Source organism: Mixophyes fleayi, chromosome 7 (genome assembly GCF_038048845.1).
Source record: "Mixophyes fleayi isolate aMixFle1 chromosome 7, aMixFle1.hap1, whole genome shotgun sequence".
Lineage (NCBI taxonomy): Eukaryota > Metazoa > Chordata > Amphibia > Anura > Limnodynastidae > Mixophyes > Mixophyes fleayi.
Genome location: NC_134408.1, coordinates 91,188,380 through 91,212,881, shown reverse-complemented (window position 1 = coordinate 91,212,881; position 24,502 = coordinate 91,188,380). Strand labels below are relative to the sequence as shown.

The 24,502-nt window shown below is 42.4% G+C and overlaps 1 protein-coding gene and 1 non-coding gene across 3 annotated transcripts in view; one reads left to right on the top strand and one right to left on the bottom strand.

Moving 5' to 3' along the window:
* Nucleotides 1-22,624, bottom strand: part of C7H3orf70 (chromosome 7 C3orf70 homolog) — a 125,806-nt gene extending 103,182 nt beyond the window's left edge. The window contains exon 1 of one of the 2 annotated variants that reach the window (XM_075180086.1): nt 22,269-22,624. The gene's annotated coding sequence lies outside the window, so the exon portion shown is untranslated. Of the gene's footprint in view, nt 1-21,981; nt 22,138-22,268 lie in introns of those variants that run through there. The other variant, XM_075180087.1, reaches the window with a different exon arrangement.
* On the top strand, nt 7,402-7,473 carry LOC142098733 (small nucleolar RNA SNORD50). Its single transcript, XR_012678408.1, has one exon. It is a non-coding gene; the product is annotated as a small nucleolar RNA SNORD50 (small nucleolar RNA).
* Nucleotides 22,625-24,502: the final 1,878 nt, after the last annotated feature.

Genomic DNA, 24,502 nt, shown 5'->3' with positions numbered 1-24,502 from the left:
GTGAGGGTGAAACGAGGGCATTCCTATCAAAAGTTCCGCTAAATGTTGGAGGGTGGATATTTGCAAAAAACAATGTTAGACTGTAATTAGTCTTTAACAGTCTCCATAATACTTTTCATTGAGGTTGTCTCTCTATATGCTGTGTTGAAAATAAGGTTGAAGGAGTTCGTCTACAGTTGGGATTTTGTCTCGGCACTGACTCTCTCATTCATTGAATATCTAGGCCACTATTTATTATTCTGCAGCTATAAGGCTGATTATATATTGCAGCTTATCACAGTCTATACTAACCTTACCAATCTCCAGGGATATAAAGGTGCATGACTGAGCTAGCCAGCTCAAGCATGCGCAATAAACCTGAGAGCCCAGGCCTAGGTTTTGGGTTCTACTTGTTGCAAAAAATAAAAAAATTCTTAAAGTAGTACAATAAAAATATATTCTTTAAAATAATCACCATGTGAAAAATTGCTTTAATTAAATATCAATTTATATGTCTATCATTATCCTGAGATGGTGTTCTGTCGGCTAATCAAGTATGCTAGAAAACGATACAATAAAGCTTCTTTCATAACAGTATTGCTTACAGTGTGTGTGGTCGACAACTCCCAAAGTTATCCAACCAGACACTAATGTTTTACATATATAAAGCTGTTCAGATCTTCCAAAAGACACATCACAGTACAGAAATAGAAATGCAGCCTTAGGCCTCTTAACCACTGACATCAAACTACATGCTTTCACTAGCACAATCAAAAAATACAGGAAAATACAGTCAAAATATAATTTGTATTATTTTTCTTTTTGTAACAATTTGTCCTCAACCTTTGTTATTTTCTTTTGACAAATGTGGTAACAATCGTGTGTTAGTAAAATAAATTAAATACCGTATATACTCGAGTATAAGCAGAGTTTTTCAACACATTTTTTGTGCTGAAAAAGCCCCCCCTCGGCTTATACTCGAGTGATGCTCCAGGACCACAATGAAAATCGCCCTTTTTACTCTATATTCCCGGGTATTCATATACCGCGCATGCGCGGCCAGCAGCACTCATCGGAAACAGGCAGCAGGGAGGTCACACAACGCCCGGCGTCCAACCACACAGCCTGACCGGAACACCAGCGCCCGCCCGATCCCATCATCAGCAGTTGTCCATGGGCAGACCGGTTCACACCACACACAGCCTCTACGGACAACAATCGGGACCCGACACTGCATCCAAGGCATCCCACATGATGGTAGCTTAAGCGCATTAACTACCATCTAAAGGTAATTGCACAATATCACCACACCTGCAAGAATGGAAGTCACTACCTCTTAAACATTATTCCACTTTGAACACTATTCCACTGTGCACCTATAACGCCTACCTTGCAGACACAAGTACTGCAGATCCATTTGTTTATCGGCACATCCAATTACTAATTCAGTAGCAGTATTACTTGTTTGTTTTCACATACTGTTTGCTTGTTTTCACATACTGTTTTACTGTATACCACTGCATTTATTCAGTGTATTATCCATTTCCTTGCCCATCATCTTAACCCCCAATCCTGCTGCTTCTAATGAATGTGCTTCCACTGTAGTGAAAGCATGGGGTCTCAGCTGAATGTATAAAAGTAAAGTAAAAAAAATTACCAGTAGCTGCTGCATTTCCCACCCTAGGCTTATACTCGAGTCAATAAGTTTTCCCGTTTTTTTGTGGTAAAATTAGGTGCCTCGGCTTATATTTGGGTCGACTAATACTCGAGTATATACGGTAAGTTTGCAGAGTGCAGCCATATTGCTAGAATACAGATGTCAAGAAAAGTATATTTTACACTATAAATAAACCAAAAAATAAATGTATAACTACAGGAAAGGTCATGCAAATGTGGAGGTCCAGCACATCTATGCATTTTATGAAACATGTGAGATTGCTGCCAAATAACAAACAGAAAGCATTATCAAGTTCAAACAGTGAAAAACCGTGTGCAATGCTTAACGGCCTATTTAGTACTATACCACACATTGTGGTGAAAAGTATGTTTTTTTTTTCTTGACGCTTATCATTGAGATAAGAAAAAAAATCAGTTATAGCTTGCATTTATTAAAAACAGCCCCACAGTGACTTACCACTTTGCCGGTTTTGCCTCCATCGTCCTGTGAATGCGAGAGTCAGCTTGCTGGCTCGTACATTCACAATAGAACTTTAAGTTCAGATTTCGGCTTTCAGTTCCATTTGTTTAAAAAAACTAAATTAGATAACAAGCATACACACACACACACACACACACACACACACACACACACACACACACACACACACACACACACACACACACACACAGAAAACATCACATATAATGAAGATCATACACTGTATAATTTATTTAAACCACCAACACAACAACCAATACCATAAAGGAGGGGAGGTTGCATTAGTGTCAATCCAGGTAAATAAGACAACAGTGAGATTAATTATATGGGGCATAATCAATTGACGGCGGGATCGCTGAAAATCCCGCACTCCAAAAATATTACTGTTAATATGGTAATATCTCGCTGGACTTCAGCTCGCAGCTCCCTGAGCTGCAAGCTGAAATCCAGCGAGTAAATTACCGTATTAACGGTTTTCCCGCGCAGGATTACCGTAACAACGGTAATATTTTTGGAGCGCGGGATTTTCGGCGATCCCACCGTCAATTGAGTATGCCCCTATATGTAAGTAAAGAAATCAGAACCTAATACAGCATCAAACCAACAGTGGCACCCACCAATTCTAAGTACTGGAAACCTGTTAAATTAAGCTACTAACTAGGGTACTATAGGGAGATTCATAAGAAACCCTCTTACTACTCTAAATGTTTAGTTATGAACAATGAAAGTAACAAACATTGATCAGTTTTCTTATTTATTGACAATGGAAGTCCATCCCATATCTTTAAGACAGTGCCCTAATGAGACACAAAGGCAAAAAGCTGAGATTGCTGTAATATCAGCAGCACTGCCTTTGCATCTAAATCTACCAATCCACACAGAGCATTTAGGCAGAGCAAGTATTAAAGCTGGTCAGACATCATCTCCTCACTCCTTCCCATTAGTGAATCAGAGCACTGTGATATATTTATAGAAGCATAATATTTCAGTTATTTCATATATATTACTCAACTCAAGAATGCATAGCCTTATTTATATGTCAAATAATGGTTTTATTTGCCCTATAACTTAGAATAAAGATTGCGTGCAGAAAGAATAACTGATATATAAAGAGGGACATCCATTATGTAAGAGAACAATCAAACCAAACTAGAGGCAATATGTATCCCAAATTTCCTATCATACCTGCAATTTGAGATTTATTATTACTGTTGCATTTTCCTCACCCAAAATGTCCACATAAAGGGATTCAATATCAGAACAAGAAGCAGTGTGTAATGAGAAACAGGATTGAAGGTTAGTAACGGAAGACAGCCTGGTAAGATGTGGCAAAAAATGACAGTTTGATGTATTTTATCACTCTTATTGGAAAAAACAACATTTGTGGGACAAGCAGACAACCATCTAATGAAGACATGAAGAATCCATGTCTAGTACAGCGTAATCTGTTAGGCTGGGTACACACAACAGAAAATTTCTCCTGGTGTGATATCGTTAACGATTTTACTGAAAAAAAAAAGTCCCGATCAGCATGCCGATTTATGTGTACATACTAAACACGTTTTACAAGATTTACCTTCAGATCTGGGCTCATAAGATTGTGACACTGCACACTTCCTAGAGACCTATGGAAAGTGCTGGTTGTGAGTGCATACACACTGCAGGATTGGAACAACTTTGTTCCATCATTGAACGAGATTTTTAATTCAGTTTAAAAATCAAATGAAATGGTACAGTTTGCTTTGGAACGATAATCGTTCATTGTTGTAGCCTTAGTTCTTACAATCAAGATGTCCTGCATTTATTGAAGTGAAATTTGCTAGTGACTTCAAGCAGTTTCAAATTGGTTAAAACTCCAGTTTGAAAACTGACTTTATACATTATTTTTATATATGGACATTTCTTGCAATTGGTCTGTTTCATGCAATGCTTTACGGACTGAGCAGAGCCAATCTATATCTAACTCTGATGGGTTTTTAATTGAATTATAAGTGGTTAATTGATAAAAGTATGTCTCATTTACAGGGACTGATTCATGCTAATTCTGTTAATCAGGGTGCATCATAATTGTGGGAATGAAACATTATGTTTAAGGGCAATGTCACACAGGAGTTTTAGAACACTGTCGGCCTGAGTCATTAAGGAGAGCAAAGCATAAAAAAAGAGTAACTTTGCACCTAGGCAAAACCATGTTACATTGGAGGGAGAGGTACATTTAAAATGTGGGGACATATTTATAGTTGGGATAGGGCATTTCCTAGATCAACGTTAAATTTCAGTGTAAAAATAAAGCTATCAAGTATTTGTGTGCTAGATGAAAAAGCAGCCAGTATTTAACTTATGTGCAAAATAATAAACTAATTTGCACCCCTTGCATTGTAACATGGTTTTTCCTGGAGAACATTTACTCCCTTTTTAGCCTTACTTTCCATAATGACTCAGGTCCTGTGACTTTTTGGCCAGAAAATCGCAGCATTCTGAAGTTATCAAATAATGCTCCCACGGTGTGAACTGAACTGTCACACCAGAGCATGACTAAACATGACTATGGGTCAATTAAAATAGAGATAAAAGTCTAAATGTTTTTAGAGCTGTAAAATCACACTTGCCAACTCTCCTTGAATGTCAGGGATACTCCCTGAAATAGGGGTGATCTCCCTCATTCCCTGAAGAGTCTGGCATTCCGCCTGATGCTAAGCCAGTACAAGACGTGGTTGGCTTCGTCATTTGGGACATGATGACACAGTTCAGAAATTATGTCCTATGTCCATGTATTGATGCCTATGGAGGTGGCCATTTTCATGGAGACCAAGATTTAAACAAAAACTGAAAGGTAAGACAACATGACTTCAATAATGGAGACAGAAATGTAAAAGACACTTCAGTCTCTAAAGATTCATTAGGTGCTTTTCTTTACCGCATAGTTGCCTACTCTGCCGGAATGTCCGGGAGACTTTCGCATATCTGGGAGACCTCCCGGGAGAGCAGGGCAACCTCCCGGTTCTCTGGCGGGGGGGTTTAATGAAGCAAATGTCGCATCATTTTAGACCTGTCCCCTGCTGTAATTGGCCAAAATTGTGACAACCGTTTAGGGGTGTGGTCAAAATTATGCAATTCATCGAGCCCCGCCCCCACATGCCCAACTCGCCCGAGATCTCCCTGAAGCCAACAAGGAAAAGTTAGCAAGTGGGAGGGTCCTCTAGCCTCCAAAGCTTTATGGAATCATCACCTCCGGGACCTTTAGCAGCCGTGACCCACTTTCCCTTTAGTGCTGTCACAGTGACGGATAAATCAATATCATGCATTTCTGACAGGTATCCACTAAATAGAATAGTAGATTGCCTTGTAATTGTACAAAGATTTTCGCACTTTCAACAGTGCTTGAATGGATCTTGAAACCTGACCCGTGCTAAATTTAATACTGAACCAGAGCCTCCATCTGCAAAATACAGATACTGCATCGATATCAGTTAATTTGCAACTTGCCCGCACTCACCATGTTTGTCTGTTTTAGAATACAATCCTTAGTATTGCTATCGGTAATATTTGTAAATGTGGTTGGAACATACCGTACACACAGGCAATGGTGGTCATTTTCTAACTGCACTTGTGTGACTTCAGGAGTGATCAGCCAGATCTCATCCAATTTGGCCTCAAATGAACAGTACAGGGACAAATTGCACAGTCAACCTGTCACCTGACTTCCCTCAGTACATGTTTGACCAGCTTAAGACTCATTCTACTGCAAATGTACTTAAAACTAGAGATGAGCGGGCTCGGATTGCGCTAATCCGAGCCCACCCGAACAGTGCGGATCCGACGGGATCCGAGCACTGTTCGGGTATTTCTGGCGGAAAAACAAACTCAAAATGAGGCTCTGACGTCCAAGTCTCGCGTCGGATCTCGCGAGACTTGGATTGCATAAATTCCCCGCTCAGGTCTGGCAGCAGCTGAACATGTGACAGGATCAGTGAATGGTAACCTGACATTATCTGCCACGTATCTGCCACTTCCGGTTGTGCACATCCGGTTCTGGACATCCAAGCAAGCGTGCGCTCCACGGTTTGGCGTGCACGCCGCCAACAGAATTATTGCCACTGAACTACTAAACTCTGCTGAATTTCCTCATCGGATAATTCATTATTGACTGCCAGGACTACTCGTCTTCCAATCTATCCTGCAGTGGTTCAACTGGACACTCAAAGGAACAACCACCACATCGGACATTACATCAAAGCGCAAGTATATTAACCAGTGTACTGTCGACATCAGTTTTACACGCTGGACCTCTTCTATCTCTAAAGAATATTATCTGATCCTATCCTGGATCACAGCTTTTCTTCTGCCAATAGTGCACCCTGCACTCCACAATTAGGTTTTATATGTGAACTTTGACAATAGATAATGTTTGTACGAGATGTGCATTCTGTAACTTATGCTTAATATTGATGTTGTCTACCCATGTTTTTATCAAACCCTTGATAAAGGTTTTTTTCCCTTATACATTAGGGTCATATTTTAGTTTCCAATTTATTTTACATCCACAATTTAGATTCAAGCGCAGAATATTCTGTATTCACTTATGCTCCCAGGCTGGACTATCCTGTTATTCCGCTGCTGAACCTTATATAGCCCGTAGTGCACTATCCCCTTGACAAATATTGGTAACCTGACATTACACTGCACATATTCTGTCAGTGGTGGTACAACCATCTATATGTAACAATGTGATCATCTGGACAGACGGCAGCAGGGTGACCTGGAGGAAATCTGACAGATACCAGTTATTGGGGAACATATCACAGGGGGACCTGTCCCTGACCATCACTGGGGTGACTGAAGAGGATGAAGGAACGTACTGCTGCCGGGTGGAGATCCCAGGATGGTTCAATGACCAAACAAATGATATAAATGTGAAGCTACGAGAAGGTTAGAAACCCTTTTTTATTTTCTTAAAACAACATTTTACACAAACAGGTTATAAAAGCAATGTCATTTTAGCACTACATTTAAAGGAGGTAAATTTACTAAAAGGTAAGCATTTGTGAAATCCAAATCCTAACCATAACACTGCTCTTGTAATATAAGATTGTAGGGAAGCTTTAAACACAGATCTGTAATCTCTTTATATGTGATTTTAGGGCTTATTCGCACATATACACTTGTCATGTTCAATTCATGGCTTAATAAACACAAAAATCACATTAAAAACAAGACAGAACTACAGATACACAATGATCTGTTTGGACATGTTAAATTTACCTGAACTGTGATGAGTCTATCCCGAACCTGACTTGTGTGATGACACACTTTATTATGGCTCTGGCTGCTGAGTTCATTTATGTGGTGATAAAAACTAGGTATTTCTGTGAATAGTTGGGAGTATCTTGTATGGAGAAAACTTTTTGGTTAGCTTCTCGGCATGAAGTGTAGTGACATTGTTTATCCATAAAGTATGTGTTCCATATTTTACTGCCCATGCCCCTGTGTGCATATTTGTACAGATTATTTGTGTTACCTAGGAGACTGCAAGCAAGGCACTGATCCTGCCGTATAAGTCCAGTGGTACTGCTGTTTAAGTCCACTGATCCTGCCACGTGTTTGTGCCTCCCCTTTGTGCCTCCCACTTGTGTCGCTTAGCTTAGTCATCCAGCTACCTCGGTGCAACCTTTTGGCCTAAAAACAATATTGTGAGGTGTGAGGTGTTCAGAATAGACTGGAAATGAGTGGAAATATATGTTATTGAGGTTAATAATAGTGTAGGAGTGAAAAAAAAGAAAAAAAAAATGGATTTTAGCACTTTTTATACTAATTTAAAAAAAAATCAGAACCCAAAACCCAAAATCAGAACCAAAACCTTTCGTGGGGTGTTTTGGCAAAACAAATCAGAACCCAAAACCTCAAGCTAATCAGAACCCAAAACCCAAAACCCAAAACACCAAAAGTGGCCGGTGCACACCCTTACTTAAAACAATATAGGACAATTTTAATTAAGGATGAGTGGGCTCGGATTCCGCTAATCCGAGCCCACCCGAACAGCGCGGATCCGACTGGATCCGAGCGCTGTTCGGGTACTTCCGGCCGCCAAAGGAATCTGAAGCGAGGCTATGACATCCAAGTCTCGCGTCGGATCTCGCGATACTCGGATGTCATAGATACTCACCTTGCGGCCGCCATCTTCATTTCGCCTGACATCAGGGAAGAGGGAGGGTGTGTAGGGTAGTGGTGCTCCTGCGTGATCAGTGCTCTGTCCTTGCTGAGTCCAGTGGTGCTTTATGCCTGTGTCCAGTGCTCTGTCCTTGCTGAATCCAGTGGTGCTTTTGTCCTGTGCTCTGTCCTGCTGAGTCCAGTGGTGCTTTTGTCCTGTGCTCTGTCCCGCTGAGTCCAGTGGTGCTTTGGCCAGTGTCTGTCCTGCTGAGTCCAGTGGTGCTTTAGTCCTATGCTTTGTTGTGCTAAGTCCATACAAATTTTATAATTATTAAAATCTCTTAAAAATTACTAAAAAAAAAATATTTTAAAAATTATACAAAATTAATAATAAAAAAAATATTTCAGCAGTTCTAAAGAATAGGTACTGCAATCTATATTACATTTACTACGTTCATTCGTTAAGCAGTTCCAGAGAATAGGTACTGCAATCTATATTACATTTAATACAGTCAATTTTTAAGCAGTTCCAGATAATAGGTACTGCAATCTATATTACATTTAATACAGTCAATTTTTAAGCAGTTCCAGATAATAGGTACTGCAATCTATATTACATTTAATACGTTCAATTTTTAAGCAGTTCCACATAATAGGTACTGCAATCTATATTACATTTACTATGTTCAATTTTTAAGCAGTTCTAAAGAATAGGTACTGCAATCTATATTACATTTAATATGTTCAATTTTTAAGCAGTTCCAGAGAATAGGTACTGCAATCTATATTACATTTAATACGTTCAATTTTTAAGCAGTTCCAGATAATAGGTACTGCAATCTATATTACATTTACTACGTTCATTGTTTAAACAGTTCCAGAGAATAGGTACTGCAATCTATATTACATTTAATATGTTCAATTTTTAAGCAGTTCCAGATAATAGGTACTGCAATCTATATTACATTTACTACGTTCAATTTTTAATTAGTTCCAGATAATAGGTACTGCAATCTATATTACATTTACTACGTTCAATTTTTAAGCAAAAATGTGTGTGGTTTAGGGGTACACTCATTAGTGCTGCATATAATGGAGTACAAAAATTTGGAGGATAAAGTAGGGAAAGAGCAAGACCTACTTCCTCCTAATGCTGAAGCTGCTGCCACTAGTCATGACATAGATGATGAAATGCCATCAACGTCGTCTGCCAAGGCCAATGCCCAATCTCCTAGTAGAGGGCATGTAAAATCCAAAAACCCAAAGTTCCCAAAAATTAGCAAAAAAAGAAAATTAAAATCATCTGAGGAGAAACGTAAACTTGCCAACATGCCATTTACGACACGGAGTGGCAAGGAACGGCTTAGGCCCTGGCCCGTGTTCATGACTAGTGGTTCAGCTTCACCGATGGATCTAAGCACTTCTCCCCCCCCCCTCTCTAACAAATTTAAGAGACTTAAGCGGTCATCAACAACTAGTCCAAGAACAGCGATTCCAAGGGTTTTTGTGGTTGCGAAGACTGACCTTTCCATCACTGTATGGGAAGAGGTGGCTCCTTCAACCATTTGCAGCACGCCCTCTGCATATGCTGGAAGGATCGCCCACAGTCCAGTTACAGATTTTGTTAATGAAGGTGTGAATGTTGTACACCGGGAGGAGGATATTGATGTAGCTGGCGCTGAGGAGGAACTTGACGAGGAGGATGCTGATGTGGTTATCATAAATGAGCCACCAGGGGGGGGAACAGTTGTTGTCCATGGGATGAAAAAACCCATCGTCATGCCTGGTCAGAAGACCAAAAAATCCACCTCTTCGGTCTGGAGTTATTTTTATCCGAATCCGGACAACAAATGTATGGCCATATGTAGCTTATGTAAAGCTCAAATAAGCAGGGGTAAGGATCTTGGCCACCTAGGGACATCCTTACTTATACGTCACCTAAAGAACCTTCATAATTCAGTGTTTAGTTCAGGACCTGTGGCTAGGACCGTCAGCAGTCCAGGGACACCTAAATCCCTTGGTCCTGTTGGATACATACCACCAACACCCTCCTCATCAACTTCCTCCACGATCTCCATCAGATTTAGTCCTGCAGGCCATGTCACCAGCCAGACTGAGTCCTCTTCAATCCGGATTCATCCGAGGAATCCTGCAGCGGTATGCCTACTATTGCCACTGCTGCTGTTGCTGCTGGTAGTCGGTCATCTTCCAGAGGGGAAGTCGTAAGAACGCTACGTCTTTCACCAAATAGTTGACCATCCAACAGTCATTTGCCATGAGCACAAAGTACGACACTAGTCATTCTATGGCAAAGCGGATAACTGTGTCAATAACAACAATGTTGGTGTTAGACGTGCGTCCGGTGTCCGCCATCAGTTGAGTGGGATTTAGACGGTTAATGGAGGTTGTCACGGGCACTAGGAGTCTTTACCCAGGGATCACCAGGTGATAGGCTTACCAGAGCAGTATAGATGGTAATATGGTACTCTGGTAGCAGGGTGATCACGGAACAGGAAATAGCAGATGATGGAGATGCTCAGGAAAGTCTATGACTAGCAGCACTGGTAATATGGATGTAGAAATACACGAGGAACTGTATGGACAAAGGACACGTGAAGGTAGTCAGTGGTCTGCGGTAGCAAGTTGTACCACTGCTATAGTGAGGAGGAATGTCCAACAGAAACGAGGAGGTGATGAGAGTCAGCGGTCTGTGGATAGCAAGTTGTACCGCTGTCTGAGTGAAGGAATGGAATCCACGTGGAGGTATCCGGGGAGTCAGTGGTCTGCGTTAGCAAGTTGTACCACTGCTATGTGAGAGGATACTGGAACAGGTGACACAGGAAACAGGGATCAGTGGTCTGCCTCTAGCAAGTTGTACCACTGAATATATATGTGAGGAGGAGCACGGGGAGAGACTGCAATACAGGGGATACACGGGCACCTTAAACTTGATCCACAATAACATGCACAATATATTAATGACTGAACAGCACTGCAATAATAGAAAGTCACTTGAGGTAATCCGGCACAAGATAACACAGTCAATGATGGCAATAGTCTCAGCGGATAGTAAACTCCAGAGGAGAACAAACTCAGTCCAGCAAGATATGCAATACACCAGCACAGTCAATGAGAAGTATGCATACCGTGGTTCAGAAGCAGGCTGTCAGACAGGAGTGCAGAGATACCTGAACGGCTGGAGGCCGGCAGAATGCGAAGTCCCTGGAGGGGTGAAGCGGTAATCAAGTAGGTGCAGCGCACAGGTAGGTAGACCAGCAGGGGAACAAATACTCAGGAAGCAGTAGTATGTAGGACTGGACTCCTGGAGGACCCTGAAGAGTAGCGATGATCTAGATGAGATGAAAACAGTGAGGCGCAGATCCGATGCAGACTGGCGAGTAGAGACCAGCGGGAACACGGAGAAGCACGGAGAGCGGGTCAGCTGTTGTAGGACGAGTAGAACTGAGAAGTAGCAGCAGCAGGACTCTGCAGATACACGGAGGTAGCGGATGGCAACCAGCAGGTGCAGCAACGATGAAACACGGGAGAGCAGAGCTGAGCTGGAACTGTTGAGCACGGAGAGTAGCGGATAGGAATCAGTTGTAGCAGTCTCGAGGAAACACGGGAGAGATGAGATGAGCTGAAGACTGAAGCGCACGGAGGCAGCGGATAGGAATCAGCCAAACAGTCACGATGAAACACAGGCGAGTTGAAGTAGATTGAAGACTGTAGTGCACGGAGGCAGCGGATAGGAATCAGCTAACAGTCATGATGGCACACAGGTGAGTTGAAGTAGATTGAAGACTGTAGTGCACGGAGGCAGCGGATAGGAATCAGCTAACAGTCACGATGATACATAGCAGAGTTGAAGTGGCTTGAAGACTGTAGTGCACGGAGGCAGCGGATAGGAATTAGCTAACAGTCACGATGATACATAGCAGAGTTGAAGTGGCTTGAAGACTGTAGTGCACGGAGGCAGCGGATAGGAATCAGCTAACAGTCACGATGATACACAGGAGGGTTGAAGTGGTTAGGAAACCACAGGAGTGGAAGTGGTCTGGAAACCACAGGGGTAGAAGTGGTTTGGAAACCACAGGAATCAGCAGCGCTGAATACACGAGGAAACACCTTCAGAGGCTCATGGGAATGAGACTCCAAGATCAGGCAACGTGGTATTGACCACAGGTGCTTAATATAGGGAGTGTTGCCTGATCTGCCAATTAAGTTAAAGGAACAGGTACTGAAGGGTTTGAAAGGGCTGCGCATGCGCAGACCCTCAGGATGGAGGACGGCCACGGTTCCTAAATATACGGGAAGAAGCACTCACAGTCTGGTGAGTGACAGAGGTATTGTGTCCCCGGTACCAAATCCCGTCGAGATTCCACTTCACTAGGCAGGCGATACCAAAGATGTACAGAGAAGTAAGAACAAGTGTCCTCAGTGCTCTGAAAAATGCGGTTGTACCCACTGTCCACTTAACCACGGACATGTGGACAAGTGGTTCAGGGCAAACTAAGGACTATATGACTGTGACAGCCCACTGGGTAGATGCGTCGCCTTCCGCAGCAACAGCAGCACCTGCATCAGTAGCAGCATCTCCACAACGGCTGCTCGTGCAAAGGCAGGCAACGTTGTGTATCACAGGTTTTAGTAAGAGGCACAACGCTGACAACCTCTTAGAAAAACTGAGAGAAATAATCTCGGAGTGGCTTACCCCACTTAGACTCTCCTGGTGATTTCTGGTGTCAGACAACGCCAGTAACATTGTGCGGGCATTACACATGGGCAATTTCCAGCATGTCCCATGTTTTGCCCACACCGTTAATTTGGTGGTGCAGCATTAACTGAAGAGTGACAGGGGTGTGCAGGAGATGCTTGCGGTGGCCCGCAAAATTGCTGGACACTTTCGGCATTCTGCCAGTGCCTACCGCAGACTCGAGCAACATCAAAAAAGGCTGAACCTGCCCTGCCATCACCTCAAACAAGAGGTTGTGACGCGCTGGAACTCCACCCTCTATATGCTGCAGAGGATGGAGGAGCAGCAAAAGGCCATTCAAGCCTACACAGCCACCTATGACATAGGAAAAGGAGTGGGGATGCGCCTGAGTCGAGCGCAGTGGAGACTGATTTCCGTGTTGTGCAAGGTTCTCCAGCCGTTTGAACTTGCCACACGAGAAGTCAGTTCCAACACTGCCAGCTTGAGTCAGGTGATTCCCCTAATCGGGGTGTTGCAGAAGCAGCTGGAGAAAGTGAGGGAGGAGCTGGTAAACCATTGCTATTCCACCAAGCATGTAGCTCTTGTGGATGAAGCCCTTCGTACGCTTTGCCAGGATCCGAGGGTGGTCAGTCTTTTAAAGTCAGAGGAATACATTCTGGCCACCGTGCTCGATCCTCGGTTTAAAGCGTATGTTGTGTCTCTGTTTCCGGCGGACACAAGTCTACAGAGGTGCCAAGACCTGCTGGTCAGGAAATTGTCCTCTGAAGATGACCGTGACATGCCAACAGCTCCACCTTCATTTTCTTCCACACCTAAGGCTGCGAGGAAAAAGCTTAGTTTTTCTAAAAGACCCACTAGCGGGGATGCAGACAACATCTGGTCCGGACTGAAGGACCTGCCAACCATTGCAGACATGTCTACTGTCGCTGCATTGGATGCTGTCACAATAGAAAAAATGGTGGAGGATTATTTTTCTGACACCATCCAAATAGACATGTCAGACAGTCCATATTGTTACTGGCAGGAAAAAAAGGCAGTTTGGAAGCCCCTGTACAAACTGGCTCTATTTTACCTGAGTTGTCCCCCCTCTAGTGTGTACTCGGAAAGAGTTTTTAGTGCAGCGGGGAACCTGGTCAGTGAGCGGCGAAGGAGGTTGCTTCCGCAGAGCGTTGAAAAAATGATGTTCATGAAAATGAATTATCAATTCCTCAATCAAATACAGCACTGGCCTCCAGATCCTACAGAGGGACCTGTGGTTGTGGAGTCCAGCGGGGACGCATTGATAATGTGTGAGGATGAGGAAGTACACACTGAAGGGGGAGAGGAATCAGAGGATGAGGATGAGGACGACATCTTGCCTCAGTAGAGCCTGTTTAGTTTGTACAGGGAAAGATGAATAGCTTTTTTGGTGTGGGGGCCCAAACCAGCCAATCATTTCAGCCACAGTTGTTTGGTAGGCCCTGTCGCTGAAATGATTGGTTTGTTAAAGTGTGCACGTCCTATTTCAACAACATAAGGGTGGGTGGGAGGGCCCAAGGACAATTCCATCTTGCACCTTTTTTTTTTCTTTGCCAGCTCGTTTTGTGGGGGTCCAAACAAACCAATCATTTCAGCCACAGTTTGGTAGGCCCTTTCGCTGAAATTATTGGTTTGTTAAAGTGCGCATGTCCTATTTCAACAACATAAGGGTGGGTGGGAGGGCCCAAGGACAATTCCATCTTGCAAATCTTTTTTTGGCATTATGTGACCGTCCAACAGTTGTTTGCCATGAGCACAAAGTACGACAGTAGTCATCCTATGGCAAAGCGGATAACTGCGGCCTTAACAGCTATGTTGGTGTTAGAAGTGTGTCCAGTGTCCGCCATCAGTGGAGTGGGATTTAGACGGTTGATGGCTTACCCCACTTAGACTCTCCTGGGGATTTGTGGTGTCAGACAACGCCAGTAACATTGTGCGGGCATTACATATGGGCAATTTCCTTTGTGGCTCCATTATCCCAATTAAAAGGATTTTTACCTGTTGGTGTATTGATGTTATAAACACTACACTTGAAAGCTTGAGCCTTTAAATGAAAAGTCACTCTTCATTGCACGAAGATTTGCAACAGGGACAGTTTTTTTGTTCCCAAAGTCAACAAATAACACTTCAACGCTGTCTGTCTTTGACATACTTGATGGGATTTCAATGATGAATGCTCTGTACCATGGTCGTCGAAAACAAGAGGTAGTGATGCGCTCGAACTACACCCTCAGTTTATATGCTGCAGAGGATGTAGGAGCAGCCAAATGTGCAGTGGAATTTAGACCAGTTGGAGGAGGTATTGTGGCCCCGGTACCATATTGGGTACCGGGGCCACTCCACTACGCAGTCCAGATAGCTGCGTATCAACTACATTCAGTGTTGGGGCCAAATCCAAAGTTAATGAAAATGAACTGTCATCGTCAAAAACAAGAGGTATTGACGCTCTCGAACTACACCCTGTATATACTGCAGAGGAAGTAGGAGCAGGCAGCTGTGCAGTGGAATTGAGACCATTTGAAGGCGGAGGTATTGTGGCCCCAGGTACCAAATTGGGTACTGGGCCCACTCCACTACGCAGTCCAGAAAGCTACCTCGGTGCAACGTTTTGGACTAAAAACAATATTGTGAGGTGTGAGGTGTTCAGAATAGACTGGAAATTAGTGGAAATGATTGTTATTGAATGTTATTGAGGTTAATTATAGCGTAGGAGTGGAAAAAAACCAAAAAAAACGGATTTTAGTGCCTTTTATGCTTTTTTAAATATAAATCAGAACCCAAAACCCGAAATCAGAACCAAAACCTTTCGTCAGGTGTTTTGGCAAAACAAATCAGAACCCAAAACCTCAAGCTAATCAGAACCCAAAAACCCAAAACACTAAAAGTGCCCGGTGCACACCCTTAATTTTAATGGTACAGTGCAGTCATCCCAAAGTACAGTATAAAACTAAATACTGCATATAGAACAAAAGAAGTGATACAGTGGTAAATCTTTGCACTCATCTCATCAGCTCACCCTACAACCTGTCCCCTTAACCCTATTCCTTACCAACTTCTCCACTCCCTCTCCTCCACTGCATGCCCACTTCTAGCTTACCTCTTCATCCTGTCTCTCTCCACTGGCATATTTCCATTCTCCTTTAAACATGCGTTCATCTTACCAATTCTAAAGAAACCATCCTCTCTCTCTCCCACTATGCCCTATTTCTCTCCTCCCATTTGCCTCAAAACTACTTGAGCTGTTAGTGTACAAACACCTGTCTCACTTTCTCTCCTCTCACTCCATTCTCGACTCTCTGCAATACGGCTTCTGCTCCTAACTTTCCACTGAAAATGCTCTCACAGAAGTGATCAATGATCTACTTACTGCAAAGTCTAAGGGGTATATTTACTAAACTGCGGGTTTGAAAAAGTGGAGATGTTGCCATAGCAACCAATCAGATTCCAGCTATTATTTATTTAGTACATTCTACAAAATGACAGCTAGAATCTGATTGGTTGCTATAGGCAACACTTTTTCAAATCCGCAGTTTAGTAAATATACCCATAAGGGTCATTTCTCAATACTCATTCTCCTGGACCTCTCTGCTGCTTTCGACACCGTTGAGCACTCTCTTATCCTAAATACCCTTCACACCAATGGCCTTTGTGACACAGTGCTTTCCTGGTTCACTTCCTATCGAACCGCTCCTTTGGTGTTTCTACATCTAGCACATCCTCCCTTCCACTCCCATTATCTCTTGGGTCCTACAAGACTCTGTCCCTTTACTTTTTTCCTTCTACACATCTGCTCTTGGAACAGAAATTCGCTCATTCGGCCTCCAGTACTATCTCTACGCTGCTGACACAAAAATCTATAACTCTTACCCTGACCTCCCCATTCTGTACTATCTTGTGTAACCAAGGTCTTTTCGATATCTCCTCATTGATGTCCAAATACTACCTAGAGGTCAACATGTCCAAACCACACCCCACAGAGATGACAAGAGTCACCACCTCCCCTCAAATCTCCTTCACTGTCATTAACACTACAATTTCCTTAGTCTCCAAAGCCTGCTGTCTTGGTGTCACATTTGACTCCACTCTCTGCTTTATTCCTCACATCCAAACTGTCTCCCAGTCCTGGCGACTGCACCTTAAAAACATTAAGAATATGCCCTTCTCTTACTTCATATGCTACTAAAACTCTTATACGTTCTCATTATCTTCCGTCTTAACTACTGCAACCTCCTGCTATCTGGCATTCCCAACACCCAGGTATCCACACTTCAATCCATTCTAAATGCTACTGCAATACTGACCTTCCTCTCCTCTCTGCTCCCCATCTACTGCAAATCCCAACATTGACTCCCTGTGTCCTCCAGAATCCAATTCAAATTACTTACCCTTACCTACAAAGCCCTCAACAACACCACCAGTTGCTACATCTCAAATCTCATATCAAAATACTCTCCATCCCGCCCTATTAGACCTACCTTTGACATGCACCTTGTCTTGTCTCTGGTTACCACCTCTTACTTCCACCTACAAGACTTCTCTTGTGCTGCTCCCCACTTATGAAATTCCTTACCACACCCAATCAGACTTTCCCACAGCTTTCAAATCTTTAGACGCTCTCTAAAATCCCTTCTCTTTTTAAGAGCTTTTCAGAGCTATGCACCCTGACAACTGTCCAAATCTCCACTCTAAGCCACATTTGCTCCTCTTGTTTCAGCCGTGCACTTTTTCAATTAGAATGTAAACTCTCTAATGAGTAGGGTCCTCCATACCCTTTGTTTTCATGTCTGTATTTATTTTGTGTACCTTGTATGTCACTGTTTTCGTATGTCTTGTTTTTGCTACTATACGGAGCTGCGGAACACTCTGGCGCTTGCCAAATCTACGATAATAATAATAATACAGTACCAATGCCTACAGCAAGAGTCACAATTTTTGAGGGACAAACCTAATTCCCCACGGCAGAACAGGGTCTGATTTGGCTGAAGAGATCAGGGGTGTGGCCTATTCAGGACTGATTATCCAATAGTCTAAATAGGCTGCAGCCAAAGGCGCAAGGTATTTTAGGGATGGGGCAATACTTTGCCAAAGAGAGGCATAAACTTAAATTACTTTGAAAATATAAGAGAATAGTTGTTCTCCAAAGTAAAAAGAAAATATAAAAGAAAAATGTAATAAGGATTTAATCTTGACTATTCCCATTGCAAAGGCTGAAGACAATAAGCTATCTTCAGGCAGGTGCTTGAGAATAAGCGAGTAGAAGAAACAATGATGAGCACAGGCGTGACAGCCCCTATCCCCTCCACTGTTATATCGCCACCCTGAGTAGCACTCGTTCATACCTCCATTCCACTATACACGTCCGATTTTAAAGAAAATTAAATGAGGGACAACAATTTAAAAAGTCAAGGGGAGCTTAGTTTTGAAAACAGTTGGGCTGAACAGACAATGTTTTAGGTGTGACCGGACAAAAAGCTTTTTTAGGATATCCTAGCTATGGCCTTAGGGGGCTTCACTGCGCATGTAACACTCCCCATACCCAGGAACCTAATCTGGTCCCTTCTCTGTTCAAAGCGGGAACTCTTATGTTAAGGAGCCAGGTGCTGGTGCTGGAAAAATAAATACATTTTAGCATAGGCGGTTTGGCAGGGTGACCCATTAAGTGAATGCCCTCCTGCCACGCTTACCATCTTCCTGTGGCCCTGATCCTATTACTAAAATCTTTAGTTTAGTAGTAGATATCCCCATAACCTATCACCTATGCCTGCCCAACACAACTTAATTTTATTTACAACAGTAACACTACATCCTCCTGCCTGTGTAATTTCCTCTTTTCTGCTTCTTCATCATCATCATCATCATCATCATCATCATCATGTCTCCTGTCATCGTATGTCTCATTTCTCTTATATTGATTGTCTTGCAAGTAGTAGCAAGCCTTACCTACCAACTGTCCAAATTTAGGTGGGACAGTCCCAAATTGATTTGATCTCTTGCCTTCCAGCTTGGGACAGCTTCATCTCAATCAGATCAAAAGGTATATTCCATTCAGTGCTACTCTGCATAGTATTCTAACCATGTTTATAGGGGGAAGAATCACAGGGTACGTCTCATGGGGGACGTGGTTTCGTCCTCTTCTCGCACAAGTGCTTTTGTGATGCTGCAGTGCGCACACATTGTCCAAGTTCCTCAACTTAAGAAGCTGGGAGGTATCGTAAGCATGGTCTTCTCACCATCTGTTTTATTATTTGATAACATATTGTTAATCATGGTGTGCTAAATGTGTTCTCACTGATTATACAGTGCTAGAGAACATGCTGGTTATATTAAACAAATTAAAACAAAAGAATGAGATATAAAAGAAACAAATGCCATTTTAAATATTGTATTTAAATTACCAGTAAGTAACCCAACACTGTTCCAAACATGACATTGGCCATTGCAATGGAGGTGCAGAGTTATTGGCTGCTATATCTCTATTACTTCATGTAACCCACCTCACTGACCAGGGGCATGGAGGGCAGCTATTTAGTATTGTTGCTGGTAGACCATATGTTGACTGGCCAACAGTTTAACATTGTTGTCACACAAGCAGAGCCGGATTAACCCCAGCGCTTTCTGGGCTATAGCCCAGGGGCCTCAAGCAGCTGCCATTATGATAAGGAGGGGGTGCATGTGTGTGTGTGTGCCATTAGGAGAAGGGGGGATATGTATGTGTCATTAGGAGGAGGGGGTGTGTCATTATGAGGAGGGGGAGAGAACACTGTGTGTCATTAGGAGGAGTCGCTTGACAAATGGGGGCCTCACAGTACCCCTAGCCCAGGGGCCTACAATGTCTTAATCCAGCCCTGCACACTAACAACATTATCATGCCAAGCAAATACACATCAAACAAACAAAAATGAAATCAAGGGTAAAACTTACAAGATATTAAGGGGGGTATTCAATTGACGGCGGGATCGCCGAAGAATATTACCGTTAATATGGTAATTACTTGCTGGATTTCAGCTCGCAGCTCTCTGAGCTGCGAGCTGAAATCCAGCGAGTAAATTACCGTATTAACGGTTTTCCCACGCAGGATTACCGTATTAACGGTAATATTCTTTGAGCGCGGGATTTTCGGCGATCCCGCCGTCAATTGAATACCCCCTAAGGCTCCTTAGAGACTTGAGAATCTGGCCAAATGTCATCTTTGACCTGCCCAAATCTCACCCCTGCTAGTTTGCAGACGGTGTCCCAGCACAACACTGTAGATCGACACAAATTACTCAACCCCATAAACACATGAAGCGCAAATTTAAAGTTCTACATGAAATACAAGCCCTCCTTCAAGACATACTTATATATAAGGAGATTAAACATTCTCATCATATTCCACTGGTTAAATCTTTAGAATCACAGGACTGTAATCTGAGGTCTAAACTTTAGAAGCCACAGTAGACTGTCTCTCAGACAATTGGGCCATATCCCTACAGAGGAGGTCATAAAACTATTTGAGAACTCCAGACCGACTTGAGGTAAAGTATTTAGGCAGGAACACAGTTCAAATATATAGTCATCAATCTGAACATATTCAGAAGCAGATCATCTAAGATGAGATACTGTAAAGACACAATCAAAATGCAAGTACAGGTGGAAACACAATCAGCATACTCTACCTCAACTCGAGCATAGACACAGCAAACCAGCACGCACTCATTTCCACCTGCTCAGACACTCAACTCAATCAAGTCAGGCACAAAAAATCAAGACACAACAATTTCTAATAACTCTGGTATCTCACAGCTGAGTACTATTGTAATGTTAGTGTTAATTACAGTGCTATGTGTTGAACTAAACAACAGATTCTACAGTCCTCCTGGGTGCAAGTCTATGTTTTCCAGGTCACAACTAAGAGGGATCAGTAGTCAAAACCAACACTTACCTCTTCCAACTTAGACAAACACAAGTAATCTACACTTCCAGCAAGAGAAAAACGAACACTCAGTTATTTCAGTTTAGACAAACATGACCAACACTCATTTTTATCAATATATAGCTCAGAGGCACTCATCCCTATCAGCACTGACACAATACACACTCATCTCCCTCAGTGCAGATATACAATCTACAATAAATGGCTTCTGTACAGGCATATACAAAACCAGTACTCATCAACATCAATTCAGGTACAGAAAGAACCCACACTCTTCTCTCTCGGCTCAAGTACTGATGCAGCCTACACTTATCTTCCTTAATTTATGCACATACAAAATCAACACTGATCTCAGCCTCATTTATGGTAGAAACACAACCCCACACCCATCTCCCTCAATTCAGCCACAGACAAAAACAATTATTTCCCTCAATTAAGATACAGTCACAACCCACACATATAACCCTCCTTTCAGGCACAAACATCACATCGCATACTCCTTTCCCTCCAATTATACAGGCACAACTAACAATTACATCTATGAAATTAGATTCCAAACCAAAACTCAACTCTTTGGGTAAAGGCACTACCAACACATGCTCATCTCTGTCAAAGTGGGCAGAGACATATAGGACATATTGCACAGCCTAGTGCCAGCTTTACAAAATTGGGCATGTAGATTAGATTACAAAACAATCACTAATTCTTATAGCAAGAAAAATCAAGTCAAATGCAGAAGATGATGTGACTGCATAGAAAGACAGAGATATCTCGCAATTTAGTCACATATATAACTCGCACACCATAAATGTAGGACCAAGTCATATCATACAGTACAGAGCAGGACAAAGCCAGAGATGTCCCAGTTCTCCATCCAGGGGAACGCTCTCAATACAAAGGCTCGCCCAGGAGAATGCTCTCAATATAAAAGCATCAGTTTCTGTAGCAGACAATTGTTCACTCCCAAACACATCTCTACAAAATATACTTCCCTATCCATGTAACATGCATGATATCCGCTAGTTGCACAGGAAGATTGTTTTAGTTGACCTTTTTTATTTGGCTGGGACTTCAGTGTGCGATTTCTCTGGTAGCCTGAGAGTAAGTATGCCATTGTTCAGTGACGCCAAAACGGGTGACTCCCAATAGAATATATTGAATATCTGACACTAAGGGGACACCAAACACAGAATCTGGGGCCCGACCATAAGTTGCCCATCTCTGTCTTAGTGTAAAACACACACACACACACACACACACACACACACACACACACACACACACACACACACACTATTCAGGTGACAAACACAAAGTGCCCATCCTCAGTCTCTCACCTATTTTACCCGGATGGGTTTGGAGGCGCCGGGTGTGGCAGGAGATCCATGCCCAGTTCGAGGGTCTTGGAGTCCGCTAAAACTTCACAGCTCGGGAATAGTTGTGCCACCAATAAGCCGAGCACAACACTTTGCTCTGGGTCTTCCCCAATAACAGTAACGACTAGCTCAGCTGTATGTCCCTGACGCCAAGTGATACACTGTAATTAAAGTATTTGGGTAACATTCAGAACCGCTAAGTGTGACACTGTAACAATGTAGCACCGACAATTTGCCGGGGTCCGGAGATACAGTCACTCAGAACGGGGCAGTCGCCAATGAGTTCCGGCCGCTCCTCTCTCTTTACCCAGCTGAATGTGTGGAGAGAGGCGGCACGACGCATGCTCCACAATCCTATTTATGCACGAAGTGACAGTGAGAAGAGTCACTGATAGTGACAGGGTCTTACACACAGCAGAGACAGACACGATGTGCTACAGATACTAGATGCCAGACACACACACAACACACACACACAGAGTTAAAGACACAGATAACGACAGCATATGCCAAATGTATAGGAAAATACTTAAAGTAATCCGTCAGATGTAGCAAAAAGAGGTTTGCTACTTCTCGGTTATCTGTTTACACCCATAATAAATATAATCTGCGCCAATAAAGTAATACTGCAAGATTCACCAAGGAATGCAAATTTAGCACAATTTGGGTTTTTTAAAATGGATGAAAATTGCATGCAATTGCCTGTATTCAAGTACAAGCAGATTAGAAGAAACGTTTCCATTTGAATACGTGTATAAGTATGCTCTAAAATCATAAATAAGAATGCATTTACATTATTTGTAACATGAAATACATATATCAGGATGTTTTTAATGCCTACTGTACATAAAATGCATTTTACAGTTGCATCCACACTGTACATTGCCTAGGTGCATACTCTCCTTCTTTTCCCTGTTCCGAACTTCAAATTGTAGGCTGCCGGAAGTGTCATTTGCGTTCGAACGTCAATTGAATGCACTTGTATTCACTGGTGTAAAATCCATTTCTGAAAATGCACAGAGCAATTTCACACAAAATACAGCACGAAACAGGACTTATATTCCTTAATAAATCAGGCCCATAATGTTAAATTAAATTTGTAAGCTTAACTGATTCTGAAACTGTAACTCCAAACTTCTTGGAAAGGAACCTCTGCCATTTCATTTTTTGGGGGAAAAGCTGCCAAAGCTATATTATTAATACTTAAAAATATTACCTGACATCTAATTATTATTATTATTATTAAGATTATTATTTAAATATTTACAGCACCACATGATTTTTTAAGGAAAATATAATGGCTTGACTGTCCATTTTGATAAAAAAAACAAATTGAGACAATTTGACATATGTATTTATATATTGAACAAGTATCAGCGGTAGTAGGGTCTTTGTTGTTGGAAGAAACCATGATGGGGATGGAAACCTTTCATGAACCCACATGCCCTGCCTCCATACAGACAAGAACATCCACATCACTGTTCGCCAGTTGTAATCCAGTAACTTCACTTCCTCCTTTTACATTCTTTCACTGGTTTCTCGCATACATGGACACGCTGAGTTTATTCAAGGCTGTCTACAGCAGCAGCACTAATTCCTGATTCCTTGTCTTTTCTTGTTGCCTGATAGCCATGATTCTGTCCGTTGGGTCTGCTGGTTCTCCAGAATGTACAAAGTCACCACCTCCTCTACATTACCTAACCCCATCACCCTGCTCCACAACACCAGTCCACACTCCTCACAGTGAATTGTTCTTATGGTTAATGGAGGTTGGTAGAGAGGGACTGTTGGACACAACACCGAGATTCTCCTTCTCTGTCCCCATCATAGGTCGCTGCTCACTACTTTACTCACACACACTCTAAGGGTCAGTTACAAAAATGCAGAAGCACAATGCATATTATTTTGCCCAAGTGCACCTATTTGTGAACCCGGAGCATACATTAGTGCTGGTCTCCTTTCTACGTTTTGATGCTTGTGTATGAAGATACTTCACATAACATTGTAAAGGCTAGTGGTCCTCGGTTTGTACGCGCATGTAGGCAATAACACAACTTCATCTCAAAGTGCTGCCTACTATCAATTTTATTTAATGAATTACAGCTATTTCTTATATCGCCTAAACCACTGCTCCTTGGAACCTTATTTATGAATCAAGAGGATAAGGGGACATTGAGAATGTATACATTATTTTA